The sequence below is a fragment of the Scyliorhinus canicula genome, chromosome 7, assembly GCF_902713615.1.
Source record: "Scyliorhinus canicula chromosome 7, sScyCan1.1, whole genome shotgun sequence".
Lineage (NCBI taxonomy): Eukaryota > Metazoa > Chordata > Chondrichthyes > Carcharhiniformes > Scyliorhinidae > Scyliorhinus > Scyliorhinus canicula.
Genome location: NC_052152.1, coordinates 41,549,139 through 41,561,693, shown reverse-complemented (window position 1 = coordinate 41,561,693; position 12,555 = coordinate 41,549,139). Strand labels below are relative to the sequence as shown.

Below are 12,555 nucleotides of genomic sequence, written 5' to 3'. Positions count from 1 at the left end.
TGAGTTTGTGTACCTATTAATTTATACCACAGTGGGAATTAAATTAGTAAGTCTTTTTTTAAAAGTTTTTTTAAGTTGAGTAGTTCAGCTAAAAGGTTTATAAGGCAGCTGACACAGCTGACTGAGTGACAATTAACTGTCAATCACCTAAATCCTGAATAGGACTTCAATAGGTGTTGATTACAGTTGAAGCTTAACTACTATGTGAGTCGTCGCAGCTCACCTCAGCTTTATTTAATAAAAGGACTATTGGCAGCACACGCTCAGTAAGATCCATGCACGAACAGTTGGGAGACACAGCCAGTGAAGGAATGTATCTGTGAATTTGGAGCCCGGTGGGAGTTCAGTGCAGAGGGGAAAGTGGTGCTTTTTAATCTTAGGAGGATGGTCTCACCCTGCTGCAAGAGTAGAGGCTACAAGGGAGAGAACTGATTGGTAAGTAGTGGGTACATTATTTTTCTCCAATTTAAAGTGACATTGAGGAAAGGAAAGAGTTTTAGCTTTTGAAAAAATAACTTGAATGAAAATTATTTAAGGCAAAAGTCTTTTTAATTTTGGAGCTCAGCCTGCAGTATGTGGGATTCCTAGATGCTCCATGTAGTCTGGATGACCACATTTTCAGGAAGTGCCACCAGTTTGACCAGCTTGAGAGCGGGTTTCGGAGCTTGAGTGTTGGCTGAAGGCTCAGCGGTTTATCGGCGAGGCTGGGTGGTTCGTGGGTAGCACAGTTTTAGACCTGGTTAAGGGAGTGCAGGCAGAGAGGGAATGGGTGACCACCAATCAGAAGAAGGGGGACAGTCAGGAAAGGCCCAGAGTACTTCTCACTCACAAGCTGTTTACCTGTGTTGGAAAATGGTGAGTGTAGTAGTGCAGCCTTTTCAAGGCGGCAGACTTTGCATTCCACATGACCAGCTCGGGACCAATCGCGTGGGAGCGCCCGAATCCCGGCCAATAGAGAAAGTGTGGAACCCGGAGCTGGAGTGTCAAGACCTAACCATCATTGCCATGTCCCTCTATATGGTTGCCTTTGCCAACTGTTAGTAAATAACCTTTGTTGTCACCGAAAGTCTCCAGTGAATTGTCTCGAGCCACCACAGTGAGAGTGACGGTTCTTCTGGAGAGCGCAGCCAGAGCCATGTTTGTGCTACTGTGGGCGGCTCAGCTGCACAAGGGGGGGAGGAGTAAGATTGGAAGGGCAATAGTTGTAGTAGACTCGATAGTGAGGGGAGCAGGCAGGCGTTTCTACAGACATGAAAATGAAATGAAAATCGCTTATTGTCACGAGTAGGCTTCAATGAAGTTACTGTGAAAAGCCCCTGGTCACTACATTCCGGCACCTGTTCAGGGAGGCCAGTACGGGAATTGAACCGTGCTGCTGGCCTGCCTTGGTTTGCTTTAAAAGCCAGAGAATTAGCCCAATGTGCTAAATCAGCCCCTGAGGATATGACCCCATGACTCCAGGATGGTGTGTTGCCTCCCTGGTGCCAGGGTCAAGGATGCAACTGAATGGCTGCAGGACATTCTGAAGGGGGGGGAGAGAGAACAGTCAGAGGTCATGATTCACATTGATGCCAACAACATGGGCCTCATTGTATCAGGTCTCCACCTCGGTCTCACACCTCTGCACTGGCAATTTCGACCATGTTCTCAGCGGGTATCCCTGGTCCCCCACGAGCCAACCCATCATCCTGGGGTGGTGCTCAAAGACACCGGGGATCTCCAAGTCCCCTTGGATGTAGCGGTCATGCACGCTCCCCACACCACCAAAAGCAAGGTGCTATTAGCAGCTGAGCCTGAGAAAGAATCCTCAGAACTGGGAGGTCTACCCCAACATAGGCGAATGAACCTTGATTTCTGGGCAAAGTATGGCTCTCTAGATTTACGACGTTAATGCAGCATTGTGAAAGACCTTGGCGTGCACTTAGCCGACTGATAGCTGGTGGTGGTGGTGGTGGTGGGGGGGGGGGGGGGGGGGGGAGGATCCTGGCAAGGAACGCCTTTTTTGAGTATTAATGGAACAGGAGACTGTTAAATAAGTTAAAAGCCCATGGTGTTAAGGGTAAGATCCTGGCATGGATAGAGGATTGGCTGACTGGCAGAAGGCAGAGTGTAGGGATAAAGGGATCTTTTTCAGGATGGCAGCCGGTGACTAATGGTGTGCCTCAGGGGTCTGTGCAGGGACCACAACCTTTCACAATATTGTAGGTGAAAATATTCACGAATAGACCTTTGAGTGAGTAAAGAAGCGATTTATTAATTTTCAGAATTCTGGGAGAAAGGCCTTTGACCCCCGCGGTCTGTGCAGCACCTTTTCTCGCCTGAGCTGAGGTCGCACTGAGTTAATATACAGAAGGAAAGCGGAATTAGTTTGCATTCACATTTACATATACCCAACCAATTCTGTTCGCGTCACAAATTCATAACATGCATCTTCAATACCATAAATGGCTACAAGTTAGCTCCTATAGCTTCTAATTGGCAGTTTATGTGTCATTACATAGACAACATACAGCCACGTTGAAAAAGTCCTTCCCCATTCCTTGCTAGTTCCTTAATTTGAGGCCCTTTGTCAGTTAGCTAAGTAGCTAACAATACCGACTTTGGGCAAGTTTGCTAACAGCTAATTGTCTCTCCAGATGCAGCTTGTGGTTCACTTGTTTTGCACAAAGCTTTACTCACTACAGCAGCAGACATTGATAATAGCATAGGGTCAAAAACATTGACAGAGTCCATTTTATATCAGGCGATATCCATGTTGTATCTTCTGTAGTCCATTCGGAATTCTACCTCTTCAATATATGTTAATGATCTGGAAGAAGGAACTGAAGGCACTGTTGCTACGTTTGCAGATGATACAAAGACCTGTAGAGAGACAGGTAGTATTGAGGAAGAAGGAAGGCTGCAGAAGGATTTGGACAAGACAGGAGAGTGGGCAATGAAGTGGCAAATGAAATACAATGTGGAAAAGTGTGAGGTTATGCACTTTGGAAGGAGAAATGGAGGCATAGACTATTTTCGAAATGGGGAAATGCTGAGGACATCAGAAGCACAAAGGGACTTGGGAGTCCTTGTTCACGATTCCCTTAAGGTTAATGTGCAGGTTCAGTTGGTAATTAAGAAGGCAAATGCAATGTTAGCATTCATGTCACGAGTGCTAGAATACAAGACCAGGGATGTACTTCTGAGGCTGTATAAGGTTCTGGTCAGACCCCATTTGAAGTATTGTGAGCAGTTATGGGCCCCATATCTAGGGAAGGATGTGCTGGCCTTGGAAAAGGTCCAGAGGAGGTTCACAAGAATGATCCTGGAATGAAGAACTTGACGTATGATGAACGGTTGAGGACTCTGGGTCTGTACTTATTGGAGTTTAGAAGGATAAGGGGGAATCTTATTAAAACTTATAGGATACTGTGAGGTGTGGATAGAGTGGACGTGGAGAGGATATTTCCACTTGTAGGAAAAACTAGAACCAGAGGGCACCATCTCAGACTAACCTTTAAAACAGAGATGAGGAGTAATGTCTTTAAAAGCTTGAGTTCAGATATATTTATCTGTTGCTGTAATATTATTAAAAACCTAGATTAAGGTAATCAGACTGTGTGACTGCAAAAGGTGCAATTAATGTCATAAAAGTGAGATCATCATTCATCCCCACCTGAGTTGGGGTGTGTTTACAAAGAGAGACCTAATGGACTTTTAGTCCCTGGAGAGTAGATAAGTTGAGGCATTGTGCTTAGTCTTAGGTAAGCAGGTCAGGGTATCTCAATGGGATAAAAGTGATGTAACATGTGAGAGGAGCCAGATCTGTAGCAGGCAGTTTAGCTTTTAGTTTTGCTAGGAGCTTGAAGCTGAGCAGAAGCTTTTGCCAAAGGCTGTCAGGTTAAGCAATAGTCTCGCAAAGACAGCAATACTTGCAGCTGGTGTCTGAAATGATTTCTCTCTCTCTCTCCAAGCAGTTTTTCCAAGAAATCTCTATCCCGAAGAGAGCAAATATCCCTGTGTTTGCTAACTTCATTTATAAGTGTCTTTTGAACCGTGATGGTTTTTACTTAATCGGATATGGTGAAGGTATCAGTTAGAAGTTAAAATGTTTCCTTTTATTGTTCAGAATTGTTTAATTGTTAATTGTAAGCTATTTTCTGTGATGTTAATGTAAGATTAAAGTTTGTTTTAATATAAAAGATATCTATCGGACAGGAATCAATCCTGGGGTGAAGTATCCTTTACTTACAGTTTTACAAATTAAAAAAATGTTTTGTGGGTTCTTGTCCGGTTCTTGTCCGGTATCCTAACAAATGTTGGGGTCTGGTCCGGAATCTTAACACAATGGTTTTCAAATAGATGCTACATACATTCCCGACGACGCGTGGCAGGAAACATGGCCTGCCATGGGAGCGTGTACAATGCTATCACAAACTGGCTTCATGATGTCGCCAAGCCAATTTTCAAGTTCTTTCAGTATTTCTCGCTCTGACCCACCGTGACACCCACTGCAGTCAGGACAGAAAATGCTGCTATAGTTTCCCAATCTACCACAGCCAATTTCCCCCTCATACATTCATAGTTTTCTTTGTTTAGATTGAAGACGCTAATCTCTGATCAAACTACATCATTTTCAAACTTCCATCGTATCATGGTCACTCTTTCCTAAAGGCTCCTTTATAACAAGATTATTAATTAGCCATTTCTAATTGCACAATACTTGATCTAAAATAGCCCATTCCCCAGTTGTTTCCTTAATACACTGGCCCACAAAAACATCTTAAATATTCCAGAGAATTCATCCTCCACAACATTAGTACTAATAAGGTTCACCCAGTCCATATGTAGACTGAAATCCGCCATGCTTACGGTATTACCCTGGTTACATGCATGTCTAAATCCAGATATTGTTTGTGATTTACATTACCACTACTGCTTGATGATGACCTATAAAGAACACCCACCCAATGTTTACTGCTCCTTGCTGTTTCTTAGTTCCGCCCAAACTGATTCTACATGTTGATCTTTAGAACTAATGTCATCTCGCCTCATAGTACTAATGCCTGCTTTAATTAACAGAGCTACCCCACCACCTTTTCTCAGCTTCCCGTCCTTTCTGAATGTCACATATACCTGGATATTCCGGTCCTAACTTTGGTTTCCTGTAGCCAAGTCTCCATAATGGCTGTCAGGTCAAACATGAATTTTGATTTGAGCTCACAACTCATCTGTTTTATGTGAGCATTCAGATACAGAGCCCATAATTCAATGTTTTATTGTGTTGTAAACGCTGGCCCTATTAGTTGACATACACATAAATTGGCAATCATTGTTCCTTCATGCTATTCTCTGTTGATTATTAACTTTAGGACTACCTTGATTGCCTTTTTATTTCCCAATGAATGTACTCAGTCTTCCCCTACATGACTCCTCCCCCCCCTTCCCCTACATGACTCCTCCCCCCCCCCCCCCCCCCCTCCCTTATTTAGTTTAAAGCCCTTTCTGCTTCTCTAGGTATATGACTGGGCTGGAACACTGTTCCCAGCACAGTTCAGATGAAGATATCCCCAATGGCACAGCTCCCATTTCCCCAGTGCTGATGTCAGTGCTCCAGAATTGAAACCCATTTCTCCCATACCAATCTTCAGGCCACACATTCGTCTTTCTAACTTTATTTACCCTATGCCAACCCCTCCCCAAACCAACCCAGCTCTTTCTCCCGCTTTCACCACTTTCGACCTAGCCCGACTACCCCCTCCTCCCCAACCTGACTCCATCTCCCACCACCAACCCCTCGGAAACAAACCCGCCCCAACTCTCTCTCCCAAGAGAAATCAAATAGGTTTAAATCAAATTTGTGATTTTTACACCCTCTTGTGAAATTCCTTTGTCAGAAATTTCAACAATGGGATTCTTCATTTGCAATTGGTTAGAGACCCAGCCTGATTCAAAAGACATGTAGGGCACTATTTAATTGGGAAAAAAATCCATGTCCAGTTTTGGGCGCATGTAGCGGGATGTTTCTCGGAGGCTGCAGTGCCGTGTAACACCCTGCTATTTTACGCCACTTTGCCATTTCTTCAGCCTCGGGGAGTTTCTGTCCACCGAGGCTTGGCTTAGAGTCATTCCTGCTGGCGGGCCCAGCGGAAAGGCTCCTCGCAGATTGGGGCACCATTTTGTCTGGCTGCCCCGATCATTTCCCCCTCCTGTTTCAGCCCCTGTAGAAACCAGTACCAAACGGCACCCTGGCGAGTTCTCCCACGCGTGGCCATTAGGTCCCAGTAACCAGGAGAATCTCGTGAACCCATATTTAATGGTTTATTTAAATATGCTAATCTGGATCACGCCCAGTGAAGGAAAGATCCAGAATGCAAAGTCTCGTCTGACGAGGCCTTTTGAACATTGCAAGTCTTGCGAGAGGCCATTCCCGAAATTCAACAGCCTCTTCCCGACACCACATCGGACGTGCTCCCGAGATTCAACAGCCTCTTCCCGACACCACATCAGACGTGACGAGGCTATTAAATCGGCCCCGTCATCTCCAAGCGTATTAAATACTCTTCTGCATTCTGGAAGCTTAACGTGCACGAGAATTTGAAATAACTTGAGTAATTGTCAATTGCCAATTACAAAGCATCCTTGAATTACAGAGCACTTTGCCACTTGAAATCTCAGTCTATTTGTTTGAAGTGATATATTTGATTGCAGCTTACTACAATCTAATGAAGAGAATGAAACAAAGATATTCCACAGTGAAGAGGACAAGTTTTTATTAATTTGCTGTAGATGATATTTCACAGTTACCTTTGACTAACACAGCATACAAAAACAGCGAATGAAGCACAAGAGCTTTCTCTTGCTGGGACCCCCGCTGAATTCATTGTTGGACCAGAGAATGGATAAAGAAGAGATTTCAGGATAGTGACAATGGATAACTGACATCTTAAAACTAAAATTTACCTTTTTAAACTCGCTAATATAACTGTAAAAGTAAACGTAAGTAAGTAAAGTCACCATAGTCCCAGATGACCATAGGCTGCTTTTCCCTTTGAGAGGGAGAGCTGACTGGTGGCCAATTACCCTGAGGATCACCGCACCTCAGGAGAGGGGCAAGGTTGAGAAGGCGGGGCCTTCATGAATAATTTGAGTCAGTACGGGAATCGAAGTTGGCCTCGCTCTGCATCACAAACCAGCTGTCCAACCAACTGTGCTAAACCGCTGTATAAATAAAATGATAGGAGTAGATTAACATAAATACTTCAACTCTTTTCCGGTGATATCTCTGGATTTGTGTCTCAGTTCATTGAGTTGAGAGTCCCTTCTTTCCACCTTTCACTACTTTTGGAGGTTGGAATGCTCGGTTATGTTTGCATTGACCTGTTTTACTGATTAACAGAACAGTGGCTGTATTTACTTTCAATTTCAGAATTGTGCTCACTTAATTATCCCTATTTAACTTTTAACTTTAAAATTGAACTGATTTAAAATCACATTTTTTTTGTCCAATACCTCATCGGGTGGAAACACCATTGATCTTTACAATGGAAAACTGTCAGAGAATACAGGTTTTAATATTAAAATCAGTTTGATCCCTTTGGGTTAATTTCTGTTTCAAGGCATGTTGTGGGTCGGGGACACAGATAGCTGCTGATGCTGACAATGTCTGAGTATAGGGGCCTGCATCATCTGAGCAGTAGCAATGACCATCAGATTGGAAAATAGCCACAACTCCACACTGCTGTGTATGTCTTGCAGGTCTTGTGAACTCGGCTTTCACAGAAATCCACAGCATTGTGTCCATCAGGGAACTCTGCTGGAGTGGAGTGGTGTCAGGGGAAGACTGCAGCACTAGCCATATGGAAAATTAAAACATCCACTTTGAATGTTGGTGAATAAATGTCAGTGAATGGGTGTATGGAGGAATAGGTGAATGAGTGTATCGGTAAGTGGGTGAGGTGGGTAAGTAGATAGGGATGGGTGAGGTGCGTAGGTGGGTAAATGGGTGAGGTTAGTGAGTAAGGTGGGTAAATGGGCAATTGGGTGAGGTGAGTAGGTGGGTAAATGGGTAATTGGGTGAGGTGAGTGAGTGCGTACGGTGGGTAATTGGGTGAGGTGCGTAGGTGGGTAAATGGGTAATTGGCTGAGGTGTGTAGGTGGGTAAATGAGCAAATGGGTGAGGTGAGTAGGTGGGTAATTGGATAATTGGGTGAGGTGGGTAAGTGGGTAAATTCCTGGATAAGTGAATGATGTGGGTATGTAAGTGAGGTGGGTAAATGGGTATGGGGTAAGCTGGTACGGGAGTAAATGTGTGGATGGGTAAGTGGATAATTGGGTCAATGGGTGAGGTGGGTAAGTGGGTAAATTCCTGGGTAAGTAGGTGAGGTGGGTAAGTAGGTGACAGGAGAAGGTGGGTGAGTTGATAGGTGGGTCAGGTGCATAGGTGGGTGAGGTGAGTTAGTGGATAAGTGGGTGAGGTGGCAGGTGGGTACTGTCATGATATTAGGGTGATTACGTAAGTGGATATTTCAATAGGACTTTAAACTAGAGATTGGGGGGGAAGGGAAAGTCAGGGAACCAAGAGGTGAAGGAATCAGTGGGAAGCGTAGCTGCTTAGGATTACAAAAAATCACGAAAAGACAGAGCTCAGGAGAGGTTACGATAGTCCCCATCTCACAAAATATGACACAGTGTATGGAAAGGCTCAGTAAACCAAGGTCCACCACACTAAGAAAACAAAAAGGGACAGTCAATAGGGAATTAAAGGTGCTATATTTAAATGCCCGCAGTGTACGGAACAAGGTAGATGAGCTTGTGGCCCAGATTGTGACTGGCAGGTATGATGTGGTAGGCATCACAGAGACGTGGTTGCAGGGGGTGCAGGACTGGCAGTTAAACGTCCAGGGATTTACAACCTATCGAAAAGACAGAGAGGTGGGTAGAGGGGGCGGGGTTGCCTTGTTAATTAGAAATGAAATTAAATCAATAGCACTAAACGACATAGGGTCAGACGATGTGGAGTCTGTGTGGGTAGAGTTGAGGAACCACAAAGGCAAAAAAAACCATAATGGGAGTTATGTACAGGCCTCCTGACAGTGGTCAGGACCAGGGGCACAAAATGCACCACGAAATAGAAAGGGCATGTCAGAAAGGCAAGGTCACAGTGATCATGGGGGACTTCAATATGCAGGTGGACTGGGTAATAATGTTGCCAGTGGACCCAAAGAAAGGGAATTCATTGAATGTTTACAGGATGGCTTTTTGGAACAGCTTGTGATGGAGCCCACGAGGGAACAGGCTATTCTGGACTTAGTGTTATGTAATGAGCCAGAATTGATAAAAGACCTTAAAGTAAGGGAACACTTAGGAAGCAGTGATCATAATATGGTAGAATTCAGTCTGCAATTTGAAAGAAAGAAGGTAGAATCAGATGTAAAGGTTTTACAGTTAAATAAAGGTAATTACAGGCGCATGAGGGAGGAACTGACGAAAATCGACTGGAAGCAGAGCCTAGTGGGAAAGACAGTAGAACAGCAATGGCAGGAGTTTCTGGGAGTAATTGAGGACACAGTGCAGAGGTTCATCCCAAAGAAAAGAAAGGTTATCAGAGGGAGGATTAGGCAGCCATGGCTGACAAAGGAAGTCAGGGAATGCATCAAGGCAAAAGAGAGAGCCTATAATGTGGCAAAGAGTAGTGGGAAGTCAGAAGATTGGGAAGGCTACAAAAACAAACAGAGGATAACAAAGAGAGAAATAAGGAAGGAGAGGATCAAATATGAAGGTAGGCTAGCCAGTAACATTAGGAATGATAGTAAAAGTTTCTTTAAATACATTAAAAACAAACGGGAGGCAAAAGTAGACATTGGGCCGCTCCAAAATGACGCTGGTAATCTAGTGATGGGAGACAAGGAAATAGCTGAGGAACTTAATAAGTACTTTGCGTCAGTCTTCACAGTAGAAGACATGAGTAATATCCCAACAATTCAGGAAAGTCAGGGGGCAGAGTTGAATATGGTTGCCATCACAAAGGAGAAGGTGCTAGAGAAACTAAAAGGTCTGAAAATTGATAAATCTCCGGGCCCAGATGGGATACATCCTAGAGTTCTAAAGGAGATAGCTGAAGAAATAGTGGAGGCGTTAGTTATGATCTTTCAAAAGTCACTGGAATCAGGGAAAGTCCCAGAGGATTGGAAAATTGCTGTTGTAACCCCCCTGTTCAAGAAGGGAACAAGAAAAAAGATGGAAAATTATAGGCCAATTAGCCTAACCTCGGTTGTTGGCAAAATTCTAGAATCCATCGTTAAGGATGAGATTTCTAAATTCTTGGAAGTGCAGGGTCGGATTAGGACAAGTCAGCATGGATTTAGTAAGGGGAGGTCGTGCCTGACAAACCTGTTAGAGTTCTTTGAAGAGATAACAAATAGGTTAGACCAAGGAGAGCCAATGGATGTTATCTATCTTGACTTCCAAAAGGCCTTTGACAAGGTGCCTCACGGGAGACTGCTGAGTAAAATAAGGGCCCATGGTATTCGAGGCAAGGTACTAACATGGATTGACGATTGGCTGTCAGACAGAAGGCAGAGAGTTGGGATAAAAGGTTCTTTTTCGGAATGGCAACCGGTGACAAGTGGTGTCCCGCAGGGTTCAGTGTTGGGGCCACAGCTGTTCTCTTTATATATTAACGATCTAGATGACGGGACTGGGGGCATTCTGGCCAAGTTTGCCGATGATACAAAGATAGGTGGAGGGGCAGGTAGTATTGAGGAGGTGGGGAGGCTGCAGAAAGATTTAGACAGTTTAGGAGAATGGTCCAAGAAGTGGCTGATGAAATTCAACGTGGGCAAGTGCGAGGTCTTGCACTTTGGAAAAAAGAATAGAGGCATGGACTATTTTCTAAACGGTGACAAAATTCATAATGCTAAAGTGCAAAGGGACTTGGGAGTCCTAGTCCAGGATTCTCTAAAGGTAAACTTGCAGGTTGAGTCCGTAATTAAGAAAGCAAATGTAATGTTGTCATTTATCTCAAGAGGCTTGGAATATAAAAGCAGGGATGTACTTCTGAGGCTTTATAAAGCACTAGTTAGGCCCCATTTAGAATACTGTGAGCAATTTTGGGCCCCATACCTCAGGAAGGACATACTGGCACTGGAGCGGGTCCAGCGGAGATTCACACGGATGATCCCAGGAATGGTAGGCCTAACATACGATGAACGTCTGAGGATCGTGGGATTATATTCATTGGAGTTTAGGAGGTTGAGGGGAGATCTAATAGAAACGTACAAGATAATGAATGGCTTGGATAGGATGGACGTTGGGAAGTTGTTTCCATTAGCAGGGGAGACTAGGACGCGGGGGCACAGCCTTAGAATAAAAGGGAGTCACTTTAGAACAGAGATGAGGAGAAATTTCTTCAGCCAGAGAGTGGTAGGTCTGTGGAATTCATTGCCACAGAGGGCGGTGGAGGCCGGGACATTGAGTGTCTTTAAGACAGAAATTGATAAATTCTTGATTTCTCGAGGAATTAAGGGCTATGGGGAGAGAGCGGGTAAATGGAGTTGAAATCAACTATGATTGAATGGTGGAGTGGACTCGATGGGCCGAATGGCCTTACTTCCACTCCTATGTCTTATGGTCTTATGGTCTTATGGATATAATACAGTACACTCTGTCCTTCATGGGGTCACCTGACCTAGGGGTTGAAGGTCAGAAAGCACATTTAAATGTGGACTGAATCCAGGCTGCAGAGGTCTTCACGTTCACATTCTGGGATTAATAAAGTTAGTTTACAATAATGATATTGGTCATCCTGCAATATAAAAACAAGACATGGGTTGGCTTGTCGGCCGCTGCTCCGGTCTCCCACTGGCAGCAGCATCGATGTTTGTGCCCACGCCAGTGGGAGGATGCAGATGGGTCAAACTGACCCATTTACATGGTATTAACGGGCTGGGCACTGGACTCTCCAGGCCTGTGTGAATCTCCGGTCCTCTGGGCCGGGATTCACATGGACGAGAATTGGTGCAGTCATTTCCCAGCGAGGCCCTGGTGCAGTAGATCTCATGGTGGGCTGAGGGGGTAGCTCTTTTCGCGGATTGCCCCCAAAGGCCGTAATTTAACAGAAAGATTTCTAAGTGTCATTCTGGGTGAGATTGACGAGGTTCCTCAATGGCCATGTGGGAAAGACCACGGCCCGAATCTAACAGCAGTTAGTGCCAGAAATGAGTTACATAAATGTTGAGGGCTGCAGTGACCTTCATGGCCACTGGGAGCAGATGTCCTCCTCCTCCACAGAGTGCCACACTGTCTCCCTTTACTGAGACGGAGTCTCCTGCAGTACATGCTGTCCACCATCTCATCTAAAGACCATCCCCAACCACGAGGCCCTCCCCCCTTCCTGCCGAGCAGTGGGGCAGCAGGTCCGGTACCCTTGAGCTACATGCTACTCACCTCCTCATTTCTGCATAGCAACTATTGCGCCAGCTTCACTTCTTTTGCAAAGGAGCACTAAACGACGCCTATATGATTTCTCGCTGGGGAGTCAGTTAATTCTCAGGAAGCCACTGCTTCTCAGTTGTA

General features: G+C 44.8%; 1 protein-coding gene across 1 annotated transcript in view; it reads left to right on the top strand.

Moving 5' to 3' along the window:
• The first annotated feature begins 377 nt into the window (after nucleotides 1–377).
• Nucleotides 378–12,555, top strand: part of LOC119969076 (tyrosine-protein phosphatase non-receptor type substrate 1-like) — a 164,100-nt gene continuing 151,922 nt past the window's right edge. Inside the window, exon 1 of the mRNA XM_038802278.1 lies at nucleotides 378–435. The gene's annotated coding sequence lies outside the window, so the exon portion shown is untranslated. The remainder of the gene's footprint in view (nucleotides 436–12,555) is intronic.